General features: G+C 45.0%; 1 protein-coding gene across 4 annotated transcripts in view; it reads left to right on the top strand.

Annotated features, from left to right (window-relative positions):
* The window catches only part of EFCAB11 (EF-hand calcium binding domain 11), a 226,936-nt gene that overhangs the window by 181,383 nt on the left and 25,334 nt on the right, over positions 1–20,219 (top strand). The window contains exons 9-11 of one of the 4 annotated variants that reach the window (XR_012073795.1): positions 5,757–5,926; positions 11,372–11,501; positions 15,596–15,701. The gene's annotated coding sequence lies outside the window, so the exon portion shown is untranslated. Of the gene's footprint in view, positions 1–5,756; positions 5,927–11,371; positions 11,502–14,484; positions 14,529–15,595; positions 15,702–20,219 lie in introns of those variants that run through there. The other 3 variants (XR_012073797.1, XR_012073796.1, XR_012073798.1) reach the window with 3 other exon arrangements.

The raw sequence follows: 20,219 nt of genomic DNA, 5'->3' as shown, positions 1-20,219 counted from the left end.
GAACTGCTCCCCGGGGAAAATCAGAGGGAGTGGTGGAGTCGGGGGAGGACAGGCAGGCAGGACAGAGAACACAAAGAAGCCAAGCCAGGGAGCCATTCCAGGCAAGTTGCAGCCTCGGCCCAACCCTGGGAGAGCCGTGAAGTATAAGTTATACCTCAGACTTGGTCCCAGCTCTGGCCAGAGAGTAGGGCTTTCACACTGGGTACCGGGAGAATCTAAGTCCCAGTCTTCTGAAGAGGGTCATTGGTGTTAGCCATTGGACTTAGAAGCCAAGGGTAGGGCATCCAGAAATGGGAAAAGAATTTTGAGGGGATCAGACAGGGCCCCAACAGTGTTCACTACATGTATTAAAACCTGCATACAGGACAAGAAATAGACATTTCAGATATGCATTCAAATTCCCAAAGGCAGATACTTAAAGTTGCAGGAATAGGTTTACAACTGAGCTGCTTCTCGAGCAGGCGGGCAACTCTATGCAGCCGGCAGCGCAGCCACAGAGATGTGTACTCTTGGTCCTGTTTTTAAACAATGGCTGGTGATTCCCCTTTGCAGCTGCTGTATAATCTTATGTGCCCGTAGAGCTTGTCCCTCTCCTTCTGCTGCCCTTGGAGGGGTGGGGGAAGGACTGCTCTGTGGGCACATCTGACCCAAAGCAACTAACAAGCCTCTTTTTTATTCAAACCTGCGTCTGGAGGAACCCTTTTTCCTTTCTCTCCAGACTGAGAGCTGGAGAGGCTGAGACCATTCGCCTTAAGAAGACTACATAATCAAGGGCTAGACTCTGTGATACAAATAGTGTAAGAGTGTCATGAAAATACAAGTTAATTAGGACTGGAGGAATCATGGAAGGCTTCTTGGAGGAGATGGCATTTTCCTCTTGGCCTTGAAAATCAGTGGAATTCGGAGAGGTGAGAGAGAGAAGGAAGAGCATCCTGGCAGAGGGAAGCGAATTGGGCAAAGGCACAGAGGCAAGACCTGACATGCACTTTTATAGCACAAGTGAAGACCGGCTCAGCTCAAGTGAAGAATCATGGCACAAAAGGCCGGCTTTTGGTCGCCCCGAGTCTGAAAATTGGGTCACGGTCTTAAGCCGTCTCCCACTCCTGCTTTCTTCCGCTTCTTTCTGATTCTCTGCCCAATTTCCCACTCAGACTTGCTTTCCATCAAACTGTGATGTGCGCTGGACCATCCTCCTAATTAATACTTGCCAGGTTCCAGGAGCTGACAAGCTTTCAATACAAAGAAACAAATGATATGAGCCAGGACGAAAAGCAGAACAAAATAAAGACGGCAGGGGGTGCTTGGAGAGAACAGCATCGTGGAACGGGCAAATTTCCGAGACTTTTTGGAAAAGGGGAAACCTGATGTGTTAATTAGGAGTCTATGTCAGTAATAAGACTGCTCAGAGGAAGGTAATGAAAGAAACAAAAGGGGCAACAGAGGGAACTGTTCAGGCAGAAGGGAAGTAATGGTGGAAGGAGAGGAGAGAGAGAGTTTATTATTATTTTCTGTTATTTTATGTGTATCTGTGATCTGCTGGCTCCATAAGACAGAGAACTCAACCTTTTGTGTTTTGTAAAGCACCACGAATAAAGAACTTCGGGTATAAATAACATTGCGGTTTCTGCCCCCAGGACCCAATTCAACAGGAAGTACTGCAGCCCTACCAGCTCCAGCTGGTGGCTGGCGGATTTGGGTTTTCAGAGCATATTCTACTTGGAGGAACTGTCAGCTGCTGAAATGGGCCAATGGAAAGGTTCAAAACAAGAGAAAGGACAGCAAGGAAGTGAGGCGCCAGAGCAGCCACGACGAGTAGAGGGGCTTGAGGAGAGGGGCTTCTGGAGCCTAAAGCCTGCATCCAACTTCAGTCCACCTGGCTTAGGGGATTTGAGCTTGAGAACCGGAAGCAGACATATGTGGTTCTAATCCCAGCTCCGCCACTTGCTGGCCCCGTAGCCGGATCTTCCAGCTGGTGCTGCTGAGCTGAGAAAAGACAGTCTATCTTCCACGCTGCCGCCTGATTAATTTTCCAAAAGCACAGCTTCAGATGTACCTTTCTGCTATTTGGAACTGGCAGTGGTGCCCGACTCTTAGCCGAGTCAGTCCAGTGCAGGCTTTGAGGACGGAGTGAGTTAACCCTCTTCCACCTCCCTCTCTTCTTCTGTGAAGCAAGGGCTACCATAGTCTCTGCATTGTTGGGCTGCTGTATCATGAAAGGAAATCCTTATAAAGCACTTAGAACATAATACGTGCTCAGTTAACGTTAATTTCCATTACTGGCTAAGGGATTGTTTGAGTACAAAGCTCGGCGTTCCACTTACTAGCTCTGTGATCCTGGGCAAATTTCTTAATTTCTCTCTGCCTCAGTCTCTTACCCGTAAAACAGAATTGTTGAGGGGATTAAATGAGCTAATGCATCTTAAGCATCTTGACCAGTACTTGCTGTTCAGTAAGTTTTCGTTTTATATTATTATGCAAACACTATCATTAGCAGCACTACCATCATTATTTAGATCTAGGAGGAAAAAGGACATTGGAAATATGCTTATTGAAAACAGTCCCTGAAGTTGCCCTGGGGGTGAAGGAGCGGAAGGAGGGACTGGACACTCTTCAGAGACTTCAGGCAGGCCCTGCCCGGGGCACTGGGACATTTATGAGGAGGGAGGGCTTCCGGGTACTGAGTGTGCCTGTTGCCTCCGGCTAGTTTCTCTTGGCCTGTCTGGATCTAATGCCTGGCACACTCCCATCCCAAGCCAACTGGAAATGGGGTGTGGGGGGTTAAATTTTTTCAAATCAGCCTGTCGTAGAGGTGGAGAGGGATATATTGGGAGTTTGGCATCTACAGATATTAACTAATATAAAATATTATATATATATATATAATAAATAAAATAAACAACAAGTTCCTACTATATAGCACAGGGAACAATAGTCAATATATTGTAATAACCTATAATGAAAAAGAATATGAAAAGGTATATTTTATTTATATATGTATGTATCTGAATCATTATGCTGTGCACCAGAAACTAACAACATTGTAAATCAACTGTACTTCAATTTTTTAAAAACTGCCTGCGGTGCTCATGGTAGTTAAGTGGAGAACTCCTACTCTCTCTGCTGTCGCGAGTGTTCCTCACGGAAAGTTCATTATGTAGTCCTGACGTGGACATGTTCTCAGTCTCCCTTGCTTCCCTTTCTGAAGGTAATGGGTACTGTTACATCTATTTTGTATCCTGTCACTGAGGCTGTCAAACACGTCCCCAACCTTTTGACAAAGGGATGGATATGCAAACCAAACAGGATAAATCAAAATCATTATAGGGAATTTGTACAAGAACCAGGGGTGAGGGTGGGGAAGAGCTGAGTTTCTCTCTCTTGCCCTAGGATCAAGAGAGCTAAGGAACATGGGAGCCTGGCTATGCCAAGGCATTCTTGGTGCCATATTGGAGAGTTTCTATCTGAGAGTGAAGTCAAACAAAGTCAAAAGATGAACAGACAAACTCCTCATGTTATTGCTTGTGCTACTTGATACAGCCATGCCTGAAGGCAGCCATCCCCAGACTTCCCAGGTACCTGAGTCAATTAACTCCCTAAAACTGATTGAGTTGGTTTTCAGTAACTTGTGCTGACTGATACAGTGCCTTTATTTGCAAGCATGAATATTTTGCTTTGTCTACATGAAACTCATTTCTGTAAGGAATAATTAGGTGAAAATAGTAGTTGTTGAGAGTTACCTAAGAGTGAAGAATAGAAAACTGAGGTACAACAGAAGGCAGAGAAGAATCACTGAAGCCTTGGGAAGGAAGATGAAGGAAGCCCAGGGGAAGTAAACAAAGGCTGAAGACCAATCAGCTGGCTGAGTTTGAGTGGAAGCAGAAAACAGGGCCACATCTAAGAGGAACGGACAGCACATGTCATGCTGTGAGGATATCGTGGACATGGAAAAGGACTTGAATGACCTTCTATGTGGTGGGACAGATCTGGCAAGTCACTATTCAGCTATGCTGAGCTAATTTAATTAAAGTTACCTGAAGCATCTAAATCACAAAAGCATCTAAATCACAAAAGTGGGCTTGGATTCACATAGCCCTGGGTTCAGGGCCCCTTTGGAATATTCTAGTTGAGGAACACTAGGGAAGTTATTGGACATCGCTGAACCTCAGTTTCCATTTCTGTACCACAGGAATAATAATGCTTTTCCCACATGATATGCAATGAGGCTACTATTTTATTCAAGTTATTCCATACTCCTGGGATCACAACAGGACATGAGAGAGAAAGCCCACAAGTCCAGGCCAAAAAGTACAAAACACATTGAAAATGTGGATGAGGAATCAAACATAGAAGAAAAAAACTTTTTAGCATGCCTGTTGTCTGTAGCAAAGTGTTGATTTACAAGCATATCGTGGTGAAACCATAGGGAAGGCAAACCTGAAAAGCATCCAGACAGTAAAACAGGGAAAATGGAAAAGTAGGCAGTACTCTTCATGAGTAATTTTAAATCTATAAATTGTTATTAATGCTATTTTTATTTGCTATTTTCATAGTTTTTTTTTTAGTTAAAAAACGTTTTAAGAAGTTTTAGAAGTCCTTTTTGCCAGTAGGCATCACAGTCTTTTGTCATATTAGCTGCTTCAGGGCTGCAGCTAGCAAGTTTGACGCAGAATCAAGGAAGGTGATGTTCTCCCATTTCTGTGCCAGGACAGAGCAGCAGGATTTGAGGGCGGCTCTGAAGTAGCAGCACAGTTAGTCACCAGAGTAGCAAGGAAATAGGCTTCTCTGGGCTGGCACTACGGTGACGATGAGTTCTCCTCCAGTATCAGTCCAGAGACAACCAGGAGCCACTAGGAAGGATAGATGGACAGCTCGATCGATCAATCGCTCGACATACACAGATCTAGATGTCTAGATATATATACATATGTGTAAAGATAGAGCTCCATCATCTATCCGTGGTGATGAAAGGAGATATCTACTAGGTAGCTATATCTGTCTTTCTAGACGGAGCTACCTCTATCTATCTGTCCAGGATAACATTTGACCGAATATCGGCATACCGTGACCCAGCCAAACGGACATAGGAAATTAACAATCACACCTCCCCAAGTGGTGCCGGGACCTCTGACTTCCCACATGATGCCCTGGGGGGCACATGAGCAGAGCTGCTGCCGAGTGTCTGTGAGACACCACCAGCAAAACCCAAACCCTCATGTCCCTGTGTCTTGAGATGCCCTAAAATAACCAGATGAGGTCGTTGAATGCCCAGGACAGCAACTGGAGACCTCAGTCATGGAGAGCTGGGCCTTTATATGAAAATGGCCACATCTGCATCCACAGCCCAGGTAAGCCTGGGGACATTAGGTTATGGTTTCTTCTTAACTAGGTAGATCCTGAAGACTTGCCTGTCCGTCTTTCTACCCAGTGACCAGCATATGCTGGCACAGGGGACAGACCTTCAATAATTGTCCAATGAATAAGTCTTCACAAATGTTGTGTACCTGGTATGAGCATAGACAAATGGCTTATTCATTAGAAGCTGAACTGGAAATAGGCCCGATGAGCTGTGTTAGTCCAGTGGTCCCTCGTAAGACCTTGACTGCAGCCACCTACAGTAACAGGAGAAGCCCCACCTGGGGGTTCAGCTCTGCGTCTGTCCGTGGGCCTCAGCAGAGTATGGCACACTCTCCACGGTTCTCTTGCACTGTTTGTGAAACTAGGAAGTTAGACCAGATGACCCGTGTGTTTTCTTCCAGTTCTCACATCTACATTTCAATAAGGTTATCTATATGGTGACCAAACAGGATGCGATGCATGGAACTTACAGTGATGAAAGGAGATTCGGGGAAAGATGCCAACTGACTCCTGTTCCACCTTCTCTACTTGATCTCAGAGGAGCAGTTGCCTCTTTGAAAGACCAGACCAGGTGAATGATTCTTTACCATCCTGGGATCTCATTATCTTTTAATAAACTATTAGTTCTGATGTTTAAAGAGGTGTTTTAAAATTACCTAAAAGTCTAAAATATAAATACACATAAAGAAGAAATTGAGGATCTCATACTCCCCAAACCCAGTGATTAACTCTGTTAACTTTTCAGTATACATCCTTCCAGACATTTTCTGTGAACATAGATGCAATTTTTGTGTGTCAAACAGTGGGGCCATGTTATACATGACTGGTTCTGAAGTTTGATCTTTTCGGATTTTAGGATCAGTCTTCCTTCTTTGTTTCTTGGTTATTTTTCTCTTTTAGTCTTCAAGATGACCTCACAATAGCATCTCAGATTCTGGTTTTATTGTAAACACTCTGGACAAGAGACAGGGGTTTCCCTCAGTGGCTGGAGGAGAAAGTTCAGCAGGTCAAAATATAGAAAATTCTTGGGAGGGTCAAAGCACGAAGGATTTTTACCCAAGTGAATTCTACCTTGGAAGCAGGTTGTATTATGTCCCAGCAAAGGAAACATCCAAGTCCTAACCCCTGGTACCTGTGAATGTGACCTTATTTGGAAATAGGGTCCTTGCAGATGTAATTAAATTAAGGATCTTAAGTTCATCCTGGATATGACATTTGCATATTTGCAGAAGTGTGGGCCCTCAGTCCAGTGACCAGTGTCCTTAAAAGAGAAAGGGGGGGGTGGCGAAGAGAGAGAGAGAGAAAGGAAAGGAAGATTTGAGACACAGACGCAGAGACACGCAGAGGGCAAGGTCACGTGAAGATGGAGCAGAGGTCAGAGTGATGGGTCTACAGGCCAAAGAACGCCCAGGATTGCCCACAACCACCAGAAGCTAAGAAGGAGGCACGGGATGTATTCTCTCTCGGAGTCTCCAGAAGGCACCAATCCTGCAACACCTCCATGTGGAACTCCTGGCCTCCAGAGCTGGGAGGGAAGAGGTTTCCGTTGCTGTAAGCTGCCAGGCTTGTGGTAGTTTCTTACAGCAGCCCCAGGAAGATAAAAGACCCTCGACACCTTCTGCTCGTCTTCCCTTTGTTCTTGTTTCCCCGTGTGCCTGGTGAGCCTTGAGTGCCTGTTCAGCAGACCCGGGAAGTCAGTCTTGGTAAGTGGGGTCAGGCCTACTTTGGGTTCCTCAGTGAGAATGTTCAGAAAACACTGGAGTTTTTCCTAGAATAAGAACTACACGATGTACAAATTGGGCCCCTTGGGTCTTAAAAATTCAGACTGATAAAGGCAGTTTAAGACTCTGGGCAAACTACACTAGTGGTTTATAGTTTACAAAGTATTTAGACCACGGCCCATCAGAATTGTCAAAATAAAAGCGAAGCCCTAACACCCAGAACTGGTTTTAAAGTCACCTCCATCCAGCAGAGCTTTGGGGTCTGATTAGAAACACACTCAAATTATTAAGTCTCATCTCTTCTCTTGGAATAAACTTCTTGCTGCTGCTGATAGCTGAGGAGATACCAAAGGAATAGTGTGCACTGCACAGAGAGAATTCTGCTCTAAATAAAAATCAATTCTGCTAATAAATACAGTATTTTAGAAGAGTTCTGTAGATCTTCTTAGCTAATTTTCTGTCCTGTACCAGCACGGCACAGAGTCCATCTTACCGTGTTAATCTTCCTTTCATTATGATGCCAACAGAAAAAAAAAATGCATGTCACGCTTTCTAAGAAAAGTTGCAACAGAGGGTGAGAGGCTGCATCATTTATGCTGGCTAATTTCCATGTGTTGAGGGGGGTCTGTAAGAATTGAAAATAGATTGATTTGGAAGCAGTACTAAGGTCTAAAATTTTGAGAAACTGGTTTTCAATCTTGTGCTTTAAATGATAGCAATGTATTGCATGTGGTTAAAATTTCAAAAGTTAATTTTGTTTTCAGGAAATTTTCTCTTGTGCTGGCAGCTTTTATTTTACTTTAAACTGTGCTTCATTTGGATTGAAATGTATGAACTGTACTAATTGCACTTTAGATCCTCCCAAATAGAGAAACAAAGGTTACAGGAGAGTAAGGGGAAAATTCATTCCCCAGACTTTTAGTTTAGGTGTTTTGAGTTTCTTCTGTGCACCAGGCCCCTGTGCTGGGTGCTGAGAGACCCCATCCAGGAGCTCAGAGGCCAGCAGGGGATTCGGACAAGGCTCAGGCAGCAGGATGGCGCAGGGGTGGGTGCTGGGTGCCCCCGCAACCAGGAAAAGGGCTCCAGACCTCAGCGGAGGGAATGCCTCCCAGGCGTTGGCATCTCAGTGAGAACAGGAGGCAGCGGGCAGGGCCAGGGTGGGAAAGGCAGGTGAATGAGACGCAGGGACCACAGATGCAAAGGCCCAGGGCTCTGGAGGTCATAGAACATTTCAGAAACCGAACACAGAGCAGAAGGGTGGGAATGTGGAGGCTGGGGAGCGAGGAAAACTCTGCTGGACTGGAAGACAAAGGCCGTGGCTGTCAGACCCTGAGGTGTTGTGCCCTGTGCCCTGGGGGACTGGGAGAGTCAGTACAAAATTTTAAGCAGGGCGTGATGTGACCAGACTTGCATGGCCCAGCCAGGATGGCAGTGAAAGCAAGGAGAAAGGCAGAAAAAGGCCAAGGAAATTAAACTCAGTTTACACATCTTCTTAGGGAGCAAAACACACCACCTGAAATGACAGAGTCCACTGTTATTAAGCAAAGGCCACATAGTGGAACCTCCCACCCATGCTTATTTGTGCCAAGTAACCAAAGCAACTTAATCATAAAAACTATTAATAACTAAACTATTATTCTGACTCCAGTACCTGAAAAACATGAAACATGAGACAAGACTTCAGCTTCTTTCCTGCCTCGGAAAACACGGTGTGGCTAAGGTACTTGGCATGAAAAGGAACCATCTTGCCTTTCCTACGCTTGTAGTAGGCAGGCCTAATAAAGGGCGATGTTTGAACATTTTAAACCAAATTCCCTCAGTTGTGGGTGTTAAGCAACTTGTTATTTTAAGCAATTTTGACAGATATTTGCATATACAAGCAAGCACATTCTTTGAACCAGCCCATTATATAACCTCACTTATCCCTGCAGGTAATAAGCTGCTATAAAGGCAGAATTAGGTATAATCCAGGGTTTTCTGTGTGTGTACGTGCAGTGCAGTCAGACCAATGAGAAATGAACGCACTTGTTTGGGACAATAGCTGCCTTCCACTTCGTTTACCGCTTATGGATTATTTTCTGCTCTCAATTCCAAATCCAGAAAAGCCCCCTCCTTCCTAGCTCATGCTGTCAGATAAGCACTAGAAGGCGTCATATGGATGGCAACTGCAAAGAAACGTGCTGGAGGGAGGCGTGTGAGTCGCTGATGTGAGATCTGGAAATAAAGCCTGCTCTGTGGTCCCTTTTCTCTTCTCCCAACATCCTATTCAGTGCATCTCATTCATTCATTCATTCATTCAACCAACTTTTAAGACTCCTACTAGAGCCGTGCTTTGAATATTAAAAGTGAGGTTTCATGTCAAATGAGGTACATTCCTGCCCTCCAGCAGGTGACGAGCAGCAGCTGAAGAGCTGGAATTCTTTCTGATGCTTCAGGAAAGGACGGTGTTGGCGTGGCACTGACCCCATCTCTTCTCAGTTCTGAGAGGCGCACAGGCTCTGGACTCAGGCTGTCTAGGGCTTGAATCCCAGCCCTGCCACTCACAGGCGTCAGACCCGGGCAAGTTATTTGTCCTCTGCGAGCCTCATTTTTCTCACCCAAAATGGAACTCCTAAAAGAGCCTACCTAATATGACTGTCATGAGGATTAACTAAATTAAGATTTGTAAAGTGCCTACAACAAGGCCTGGCACATAGTAAAGACTCAATCAATTTTTGTTATTATCGTAAATGCTTGGAATTCCTGCTGAGAAATCGTTTTCTATATGACTGCTACGTTCAGGGCAATACCCTAGCTGCTGCAGGGGGACCCAAAGGTGGGCATTGCATTCTAGCCGGTGGATATACTCTGTACATGGAGAAGCATCTATAATATGGAGGATGTGCTCAAGCCTACAGGCCAGCTGCAGAATGCTAGTATTTGTTATCTAGTGCTGTGTAACAAGTTGCCACAGCTTAGCGGCTTGAAATAACATATATGAAATATCTCACAGGGATTGGTTTAGCCGGGTCCTGTCCTCAGGGTCTCTCACAGGCTGCTGTCAAGGTATTGGCCAGGGTTGGGTTCTCATCTGAAGGCTCAAATGGGAAAAAATCCTCTCCTAAGCTCATGTTGGCAGAATTCAGTTCATTGAGGGCTCCTGAACTGAGGGCCTCAGATCCTTGCTGGCTGCTGGCTGGAAGCCTCCCTGGCCACGTGGGCCTCTCCAAGATGGCAGCTTGCTTCATCAAGGCATGCAACCCCAAAATGCAATAGAGAGAGTCTACTGGAGAGATGGAAGCCCTTAATCTTAGGTAGCTGAATCACAGAAGGTAATCATCAGCTCAGGGCAATGAGGGAAGCAAAACTCTCCACGGCACCCATTACTCTGATGCTCTGAACCTCCATGTCCTGTTCTCCCCCTCAACACACGTGAAGACCCAACCTCTCTACATCTCCTTGGAGGTTTCTTCAGAGTTAGATTCTGGGAGGAGGAAGAAGCTCAATGTCAGCTGTTCCTGTACGAATCTTAGCTCCTTTAGCGATGTGGCATTCTCTCTAGGTCCCTGTAAGCCCCCCTTCTTGATTCAGTGTGTCAATCCCCCAGTTTCTCCAGGGTTTGCTCCAAAGAGTTCATATCTATAACTTTCTTCAGAGTGCTAACCGGGGTACCCTGGAAGAACTTCACTCAGATGCCTCCATAACCAAAATAACCTGAGAAATTAGAAATCCCCATAGTGGCCTGTAGCTAGTGACTGACAGATGCAGAAGTATCAAAACCTAGTTCCCTACTTTCAGGAAGGATAAACTCTGGTGAACCATTTATTCTTTTTATTATGATGATGATCTTTATTTTTTTATTGGTGTAAAACAGCAACATTTTATCATAACAGATTTTTGAGTCAGAAATTTGAGCAGGGCCAGTAAGGATGCCATGATTCTGCCCATGCACATCTGGGTCCTCAAATGGGAAGACCCCAATACTGGGATGACCAAAACATCTTTGCTCTTCATCACTCACGTGCCTGGTGGCTGGCTTGAACCCTGGGCTCAGCTGGCACTTGACTAAAACACTAGCACATGGCTCTTTCATGCAGCTTGGGTTTCTCACAGCATGGCAGCTGAGTATCAAGAGGAAGTTGGACCATTTATTCTTGAAAGCTCCTCAGTGGCTCAGGTCGAGTCTGGAACTTGACTTGAAGTCACATCCTTGCCTAGCTAATTTTTGTTCCCTATTCTGCTTTTCCTACTCCCTTACCAATTTCTCTTGGGGCAACTTGCTTAATGAATTATTTACACAAAAACTTTCTTCTCAGGGTCTGCATCTGGGGAACCTGCCAAAGACAGATGGTGCCGTAAGTAGTCCCAGGAAGCTGACTTTAAGGACGGGATTCTGGATGCAGCTCATTCACCAGCGAGATGAAAATGGGGATCCCATTCCTGGTGGTAGGTGGCATTCTGTATCTCTTTTTTTGTGTGTTTGTTAGACAATCAGCATATCTTGACTTTATACAAAAGCAAATTGCATATGATAATTTATCTCATTTTACTTACATTTAAGGACATATATACAAACAAACCTCCAATGGTATATGAGGAAGCACCAAGAAAGCAGAATACTTTTGATGTACCAAGCATCCATTGTGGCATTCTGTACCTTTGTATCATCGCAGTGACTGAGACATTCAGTCTTGGTGAACCGTGATGGGATACAGCTGAAAGGAGCAGCCTGGCTTGTGCCGTATCTCTAGCTTTTGGGAAATACAGAGGAAATGACAGTGACAAGGACTATGTAATTGGGTGGAGTTGGGTTTAAGCAGATCTGCAACACAAGAGTAACTGCACGGAGTAGGGACCCAGACTCTGTGTTATCCCCCAACCAAGGCATCATCATCAGCTCACACTGATGGCCTCACGGGTGTCCCCTATGACCAGCTGATAGAGGAACGATCCCAAGTTTGGTTCACAGATGGGTTGACTCAGTGTATCACTGCAAACTGAGAATGGATGGCTGTACTCTGAAAACCCAGAGGTGGCTCTGAAGGGGCCAGAGAGGAGAAATCATTGTAATAGGCAAAGCTTTGGGCATTGCACTTGGTGATCTAATTTGCGTGGATAGAGAGGTGGCCCAAGGTGAAGATGTACATAGTGTACATAAGTTCCACTTATGGGCAGTGGAAGTTGACTCCACGGGTTGGTCATGGGACTGGAAGCTAGGGGACAGGGAGGTTTGGGGGAAGAGGACCTCTGTGAGTGGAGATCTCTGTGCTGTTCATTGAATGCTGACCAGGGCGCGTTCACTGCAAAAGAGGCATTAAGCAAACAGGTGGGCAGGATGACTCATCGGGTAGATGTCAGCCAGCATTTGTTGTCAGCTACCTCAGTCCTTGTCCAAAAGGCTCCTGAGTGTAGTAGCTACAGTGATAAAAATGGAGGCTACACATGAGTCCAAAAGAGTGGGCTCCTTCTGGCTAAAGCTGGTCCATTGCCGAATGTCTGACCGGTCAGAGACTGACTCTGAGTCCCCGCTGTAGTGTCATTCCTCGGGGAGACTGACCAGAGACTTGAGACAAGTTAACTGTGTATTACCCCTTTCACCCTCAAAATGGCAGCATTTTGTTCCGACCGAAACTAATACAAATCACTGAATGAATCTGCCTTTCCTGCCTACAGTGCTTTGGCAAGATCCACCATTTGAAGTCTTAGAATGTCCGATTTATGGACACAGAGTCCCACGAAACATTTTTTTTTTGCCCCAAAAAAGTATGGTAATGGGCAAAGGACTAGGGGATCCACGGATGATCCCACAACGTGCCACACCATTCTAGCATGATATGTCGTAACCACCTTCTGAAGGTAGACAAAGGCACTAACTCAGAAGTGATACCCTGTGAGTCAGAGCATCACCCTTCAGGATGCAGCGTGTGCCTTAAACTGACAGCTGTTATATTGTGTTGTGTCTCCAGAGGGTTGAATACATGGGTCTGGGAACCAAAGGGTGGAAAGAGGAAAAGCCTGGCTCACTGCCACTCTGTGACCGGCTTGGGGAATGCATCCTTCCTGTTGTCACAACTTTGGGCATTGGGTCTAGAGGTTCTAGTTCCCAGAGGGAGAATGCTTCACACTAAACTTAAAGCTACTGCTGCAATCCTATTGTTTAGGACTCTGTGTGGGCAAAGAAAGCTATGATCATACTGGCAGAGGTAACTGGCCCTGATCATCATAAGAAGGCAGGCCTGCTGTTACAGAACCGGGAAGGAACATGTTTGGCACTTAGCTGATCCACTGGAGTCTCTCTAGCTGCTTCCAGGCCCAGTTTTAACTGAAAACAGGCAATTGTATTAACCACTTCCTGATAAAGACCTGGTAGCAAGGAACTCAGACCCCTCAAGGATACAGATTTGAGTCACTGTGTTGCAGGAAAATGGGGCGCTAGAGGATGGTGATGTCCCAGGTCTTGGGCGAGTCCTGGGACGAAAGCCACCAAGTGAGGGTCCTTGGCTTCACACAGGAAAGAATTCAAAAGTGAGCCATAGTCCGGTGAAAGTAGACTTATTCAGGGAGATACACACTCCATAGACAGAATGCGGGCCGTCTCAGAAGGCAAGAGATATGGGGATATGGGGTCATCTTGGAAAGTGAGAACTGCCCTAGGAGATGTGCATTCCATAGATAGAATGTGGTCCGTCTCAGAAGGGAGAGTGCCCTCAGGAGATGGGGTCATCTCAGAAAGTGAGAGCGGCCCTGGAGTATGGGGGTGGTTAGTTTTTATGGGCTGGGTAATTTCACATGCTAACAAGTGGGAGGATTACCCAACTATTTTGGGTAAGGGGCAGAGATTTCCAGGAATCGGGCCCTCATCCACTTTTTGGCTTTTATGATCTGCCTCAGAACTGTCATGGCACCTGTGGGTGTGTCATTTAGCATGTCATTGTGGTATTCCAATGAGTATATAGTAAGGCTCAAGGCCTACTGGAAGTCAAATCTTCCACCATCTTGGGCCTAGTTGGTTCTAACCAGTTTTTGTCATATCCTGTTTTTCTCAATGGCTGTGTCACTCTTTTAATGGTTGTAGCCTGCCTGCTTCCCTCCTGTCTCAACTCCACTAGGCAAACCCCCTAGACCAGCAGAAGGAGTAATCAAGGATGAGGGGACTCCAGAATGGATGGTAGAGAAGAGATGGATGTTGGCTATAATCTTGGGACCAGCTGCAGCAGCAAGGGCTATGGTTTGACCTACTAGATTTGCGACCAATTAGAATCCTGAATAGGTTGTGACAAAATGGAGCCTTAATGTGAGAACATGTGAATCTGAGTGTTTTGAGGAGTGGACTGTAGTGGATGCTTTTGGTGCTCTGCCCAGAGCCCTTCAGATCTCCTTTACTGGTTCACTATACCCATCCCCCAACTTCTAAGTGCTTCTCTCCTAGCGTTCAGAGAACTCACACCTCCAGCCTTCAGAGAACTACCTTAATCTACCAGAGCCACTTCATCCAGATTCACTCTAGAACCAGAAGTGCCGGGTGTTCAGGAAGACCTGTAGCTGGTGACTGATGAGTGCAGGGGTGTAAATACCCAGCTCCCTTACCTCAAGGTGGGATCAACTCACTGTGTAATTTGTGCTCCTGAGCTGCCTTTGGATCAAGCTGAGGCTGGAACTTGACCTTAAATTGTTGACTTGCTTGCATTATTCCCCTGCCTTATTCTGCTTCCCTTACTAGTTTCTTCTGGAAGCGTGTCCTTAATAAATTGCTTGCACAGAAATCCTTGACAAACAAGACAGTTCGCTAGTAGCATATAAACTCTTTATGGTCAGTGTTCAGTTAAAAAAAAAAAAAGAAAGAAAGAAAAGGAAAAACCAAACAAACAAAAAACCACTTAATCTGTCACAGTATGTAGTCCAGCATGGGGATGCCTATCTCAAGTCCGTCTGGGTTTTGGCAAATTCTTTGGTTTAGATTCTCTTCCTTTAATAAGAATCTGAGGATCCTAAGTGGCGATTGCTTTAGTACATTACAGACTGGGACATCTGTAAATTATCAATGATACAGCCATGTAAACCGTATGTCCCAGTTTTTTTGGACAACCCTGATTTCAGTTTTTCAGTCTCCTACTTAGACCATTTCCAGACAGTGTGTCCCAGTTGGTGCGGTGTTTGGATAGCAAAGGATGACGTGCTAGCCAAGAAGCAGCTGAGGGAGGACACTTAAGCATTATGAAAAAGCAGGGACCTTGAAGTTAAGCAAGACTGGACCTCAAATCCTGGCTCCACCCCAACCAGCTCTATGACCTTGGCAATATTTTTTATTCATGTTGAAACGAAGTTACCAGCTTCTACTTCATAGAATTGAAAATAAGCTAATGTATGCAAAATGCTTAACATTGCTTCTTGAGCTATCAAAACCCCCCAAAACGGTTCCTTTTAGAAGGGGAAGCTTGGAGGCTAAAGCGCCCTCACTGGAGTCTGGGATATCACTGTCCTTCTAGTGCCATCCTCAGGAGAGACAATGTCGAAGTGTTTTCCTTCATTTTTGTACTCAGGGCACAGGACACAATACTTGCAAGCCAAAGGGAAAGAGGACGTCACCCAGGAAGGGCCAGCCTCAAAGGATAAAGGCCCTGAGACCCTCCACCACCACCACCACCACGTGGCTTCTAGGCCGCCTCTCCGACCCTCCCCCAACTCCCTCTGGGGAAAGCGGCGCGAGGGGGGTAGGGCGCCCAAGTGGGTGAAGGGTGGAAGCCGAGAGACCGCGCCGCGGAGGCGGACACCCGCCGCCGGTTTCCTAGCAACGCCCGCCCCGCCCCATCCCGCCTGGCTTGGCGCGGCGGCGCCGGGAAGCGGGGGGAAGGGGGTGGGCGGGCCGCCGTTGCCATGGCACCGCGTCCGTCGCGCCCGACGCCGGCGGCGCCTGCAGGAAGCTGGGGCTCCGGGCCCCGCGTAGGCGGCCAGGCGGCTTCCCTCCACCGCCACAGCTCCTGCTCCGGCCCGGGGTAACCGCGGGCTCGCTGGGAGCCATGGGGAGCCCGAGGTGAGGCGCCTGCAGGCTGGGCCCGCCCGCAACGCCGCCTGACCCGGCTAACGGCCTGGAGACACTCCAGCTTGTCTCGTGGGGACGGAGTTGTCCATCCCCGCCAGGTCTAGGCTGAGTGGACTGTTTTGGTCCCATCCTCTGAAGGATCTACACACACACCCCTTACACACACACATACACACACACACACACACACACACCCTTAACATCCCGTCCTTTTCTTTCAAGTGTTTCACCTGGAGGATCTTTAATCTTAGAGACTGCAGAAAACAGAGCGGCTTCCAAAATCAGCCTTTTAAAGCAACACTGCAAATAAGTGTCATATTTCATGAGGGCCATTTTAAACTGAAAATGGCCATGCTTGGAAGGGTATTCTGGATTCTGGACTTGAATTTGCATTCTTCTAAATCCCTCTCTGCACTGAGCTGCGTTTGGAGAATTCAGCTGTGGGGTATTAAATTTAAAGTTACACGCCTCTAGCTAGCTGGTGTTAACGTGTTATGATTGCTCTGTTAAAGGACCCACTCACAAAGACAAAGCCACAGGGTTCTCAGTCATCCTCTGTTTGGAGAGTGTTTTTAACAGAGGCAGAGTCAGTCACGTGTTTGTGAGTTTAATCAAATTGACAAGGGCTATGATAGAGAAAAGCTTGCTATCTGATGTGAAGACAGCTTTAGGTACATAGAGATGCGTTCTCTTTGGACTTATTTGAATCAGAGCTTTTCAAATGAAATCTTCTCTTGCATATATTTTTCTGGATCTGCTGCAACTGGAAAATTTAAATCAAAATCCTATTTCTTATATTCATTTTTATGGTAAATGCGTCGAGGCTGAGATTATGCATTTTCTTGATCAACAAGGAAATGCGCAGCAATCACTGTGAATTGAGCACCTTGCTGATTGAGCAACACTTGAACCTGGAGGCAAGAACGACCATAATCTCAGAACGAGAATCCTTCACAGTGTATTTCACAAGAATATTTACAGCTAACCTTTTTCCACTCTAAAGGATCATTCACATGGAACTTTTTTATTCTTTATTTTGCCAGAATATTTCATCTCTTAGCCACTTTCACATGCTTTTTAGTTTGAAAATGTAATTGTGATTGGGCAAATGATCATATAATTTATATATAAATATGTGTGTTTATTTGTATATTTTTTCCCAGTATCAAAACAGAACTTTTACTTTGTACAGTGGAGCATAGTGGATAAATTCTGAAGGCTAAATCAAGGACCTGAAAATAATAGTTTCATGTTTAGCACTAATTGGAGAAAAAATAATGTATAAAACTACGTGTACCTAACAGCTTTTTCGTGCACAAGGCAATTGCTAAATCTGCTTCAGATTTGGTTGCTTAAATGTTAGAATAGTAGAAAGAATAACAATGTATTTTATAATAAAATATCAGCATTTGCAAACATTAATTTTTCTCTGGAAATTTTCATAGTGTCTGCTTATTCGTTAACCTGAAGTTCTTTTCACAGAAGTTATTCATCAGTGTGAACTTAGACCAACTTGATTGAAAGAGATTGGCAATGATCCACTTGTGTCTGGAGTGGCAAATAGAACTGACTAGGTCAGCTGTTTAACTGGCTGGCTGTTCTCTGTAGGTGGTAGAGGTTTAGTTATACCCATGAGTTAGCCCACCCTTCACTCCACAGCATTTATTGACAACTTTGGAGAGTTAAATAGACACTATAGGACTTATTGCATGCCCTATGTTATAAAGAATATGTGATGGGGGTGGGTATAGCTCAAATGGCAGAGTGCACGAGGTCCTGGGTTCAATTCCCAGTACTCCCATTAAAAATAAATAAATAAGCCTAATTACCTTCCCCACAAAAAAAAAAAATTAAAATAAATAAAGAATATGTGAATGTTGAGAACCTCTCTAGATTTTTCACATAATTTCCTAATGTGGAAATGATCTTCATACAGCCATTCCAGTGCGTTTCCAGTGTTACAAGATTTCTTCCTTACCATTTATGGTCATTGTTTCCTTAGGAACCTATTATTTATCAAATATAAGATCCATTTTGCACGCTCACCTTTGCTCTTTCCCAAATAATCAGTGACCTTAAGTTTTGAGCGTCTTATCCTTATTACTGACTACCAGCCTCTTATCTAATCCTGCATTAAACTTGATTTACCGCTTTATCTATACTGCTTTAATCTTTTAGAGGCTTATCATAATACGGGCTCTTTAATGAAATATTTTATCATAAAAATAAACTAGCCTTTCTCCATTTTTCCAAATTTCTTTACTTTTGCTTGTTTACCTATATATCTTTTCCTTCTTTAAATATTCATGTTTCCCTCTTTCATTATAAACCAAAATGCTTATCTCATTACTACAGAAATATCTGTATTACCACAGAATGTCCTTGTTTAGTTCTTAGTGTCTTATGTTTAGCTCTCCTGATCGCAGGAAAATATAAATACGTCTGTGGCTAGAAGACTTAAAATATTTTTCCCATTCAGCTGCAAGGTCACCTAATAGTCTCAGATCATTTCCATTGGATTTAAAAAGACAATATAATGTAGTAGTTAGGAGAAGAGACTCTGATCTCAGACCGGGATTCAAGTTCTGGTTCTAACACTTACTCTCTGTGTGACTTTAATCAAGTTTTTTTTAACTTCTCTAAGCTTCAGTTTCCTCATCTGTAAAATGAAGATAATAGCACATTAGTTCACTAGGTTTGGGGATTTTTAGGATTAAATAGCATAATTCTTGTAAAGCTCTTGGCCTGTGATCAACATGCGACAAATGGTATTAGTCAGCAGTGGCTGTCAACTTCATTATTATTATCAATATTAAAACGTTGTTTCCACTATTCCCAATTCACTTAGCCTGACTTCGTTTATTAGATTAGACTATCCGCAGGTAGACAGGATTCTGACAGGACACAAGACAGACATTTTGACTAAGGAGGAGTACAGGGAGGAGGGAAAATTCCAGACACCTGCAAGGCTATGACTGCATGCTGGTACCCACCTTAACCCTGCTGAACTCAATGTCTCCTCGATCATGCTTGCCAATTGAAACGGTGCAACCTAGAAGTGTACCTGGAATCATGCAACTGTTTTGTGAGAACCTAAATTACAGCCAGAACTTTGCTTCAAGGAAGTCTAAAAAATGGGTCTGCAGTGTTCCCACCTCTGTAGTAGAGGAAGGCACATGAAAAGGGGGTTGGAATGGCTACCAAGCACTAATCCACCTCGTCTGCCACTCTTCTTCCCAAATTGAAGCTTCCAAATACTAGAATAAAATCGGTCCTCCCTAATGGACAAATGCACTTGCCGTCCCCTAAAGGGAGACCCAACACTTGTCTGGATCTCTCTGTGGGTAATGTTCATTTTTCCTTCAGCCCAGTCACAACCCAGTCTTGGTGTCTTCTACGGGCTGAGTTGTAAAGTTAATCAGCATCCCCCCCAAAACCCTTTATAAAACACGAGGGACAAAGGGGAGGGAATCAAAAGGATAGTGGTTAATACATGTAAATGACACATAAAGAGCAAGAAAAAAATATAAGAGCTACTGTGATCCTCCGTATTGCTGTGGGTCACAAGTTCACAGCGGGTATTCGAAATTTCCCTTCTCAACTGCCCACTCCACGTAATCTTTGCTTCCCAAACTTTGTTCAGTGGGCCAGACTCCTTTGCTTGGTGGCACGATCTAAACCTCCATGAGGCATCTGAGTTCTAGGGCTGCTGAGGTCTTCTCTCACTTCTGCAGTAGGCGATGCTCCAGAGAATTCACTGGCCCTCGATGTCCAGTGGCTACTTGGATATTCCCTGACTGTCGGGAACCCAATGATGACCAAGTGAGAGTCTCAACTTCCAGTCCAGTGAAACCATATGTTCCCTGATGGAGGAGTCCACAAACCTCCAATTCCATAATACATCAAAGCCACAGAGATGCAAATGAAAACTTTTCCACATCATCAGGTTTCATAACAAGAGATGCCTTTTTTATTCCCATGCCTTGATTTCCAGAACTGTGAGACTTGCCTATGGGAGACTCGACACCACATGAGAGCATCTGGTCTAGAACGTGTACCACGTGTGGCTCAGCTGTCTCCCATGGGCCATTCCTCTCTCCGCATGGCAGCCTTCTGAGTGATGG

This window comes from Vicugna pacos, chromosome 6 (genome assembly GCF_048564905.1).
Source record: "Vicugna pacos chromosome 6, VicPac4, whole genome shotgun sequence".
Classification (NCBI taxonomy): Eukaryota; Metazoa; Chordata; class Mammalia; order Artiodactyla; family Camelidae; genus Vicugna; species Vicugna pacos.
Note: the sequence above shows the minus strand (reverse complement) of the source record. Positions and strands in the feature narration are given on the sequence as shown.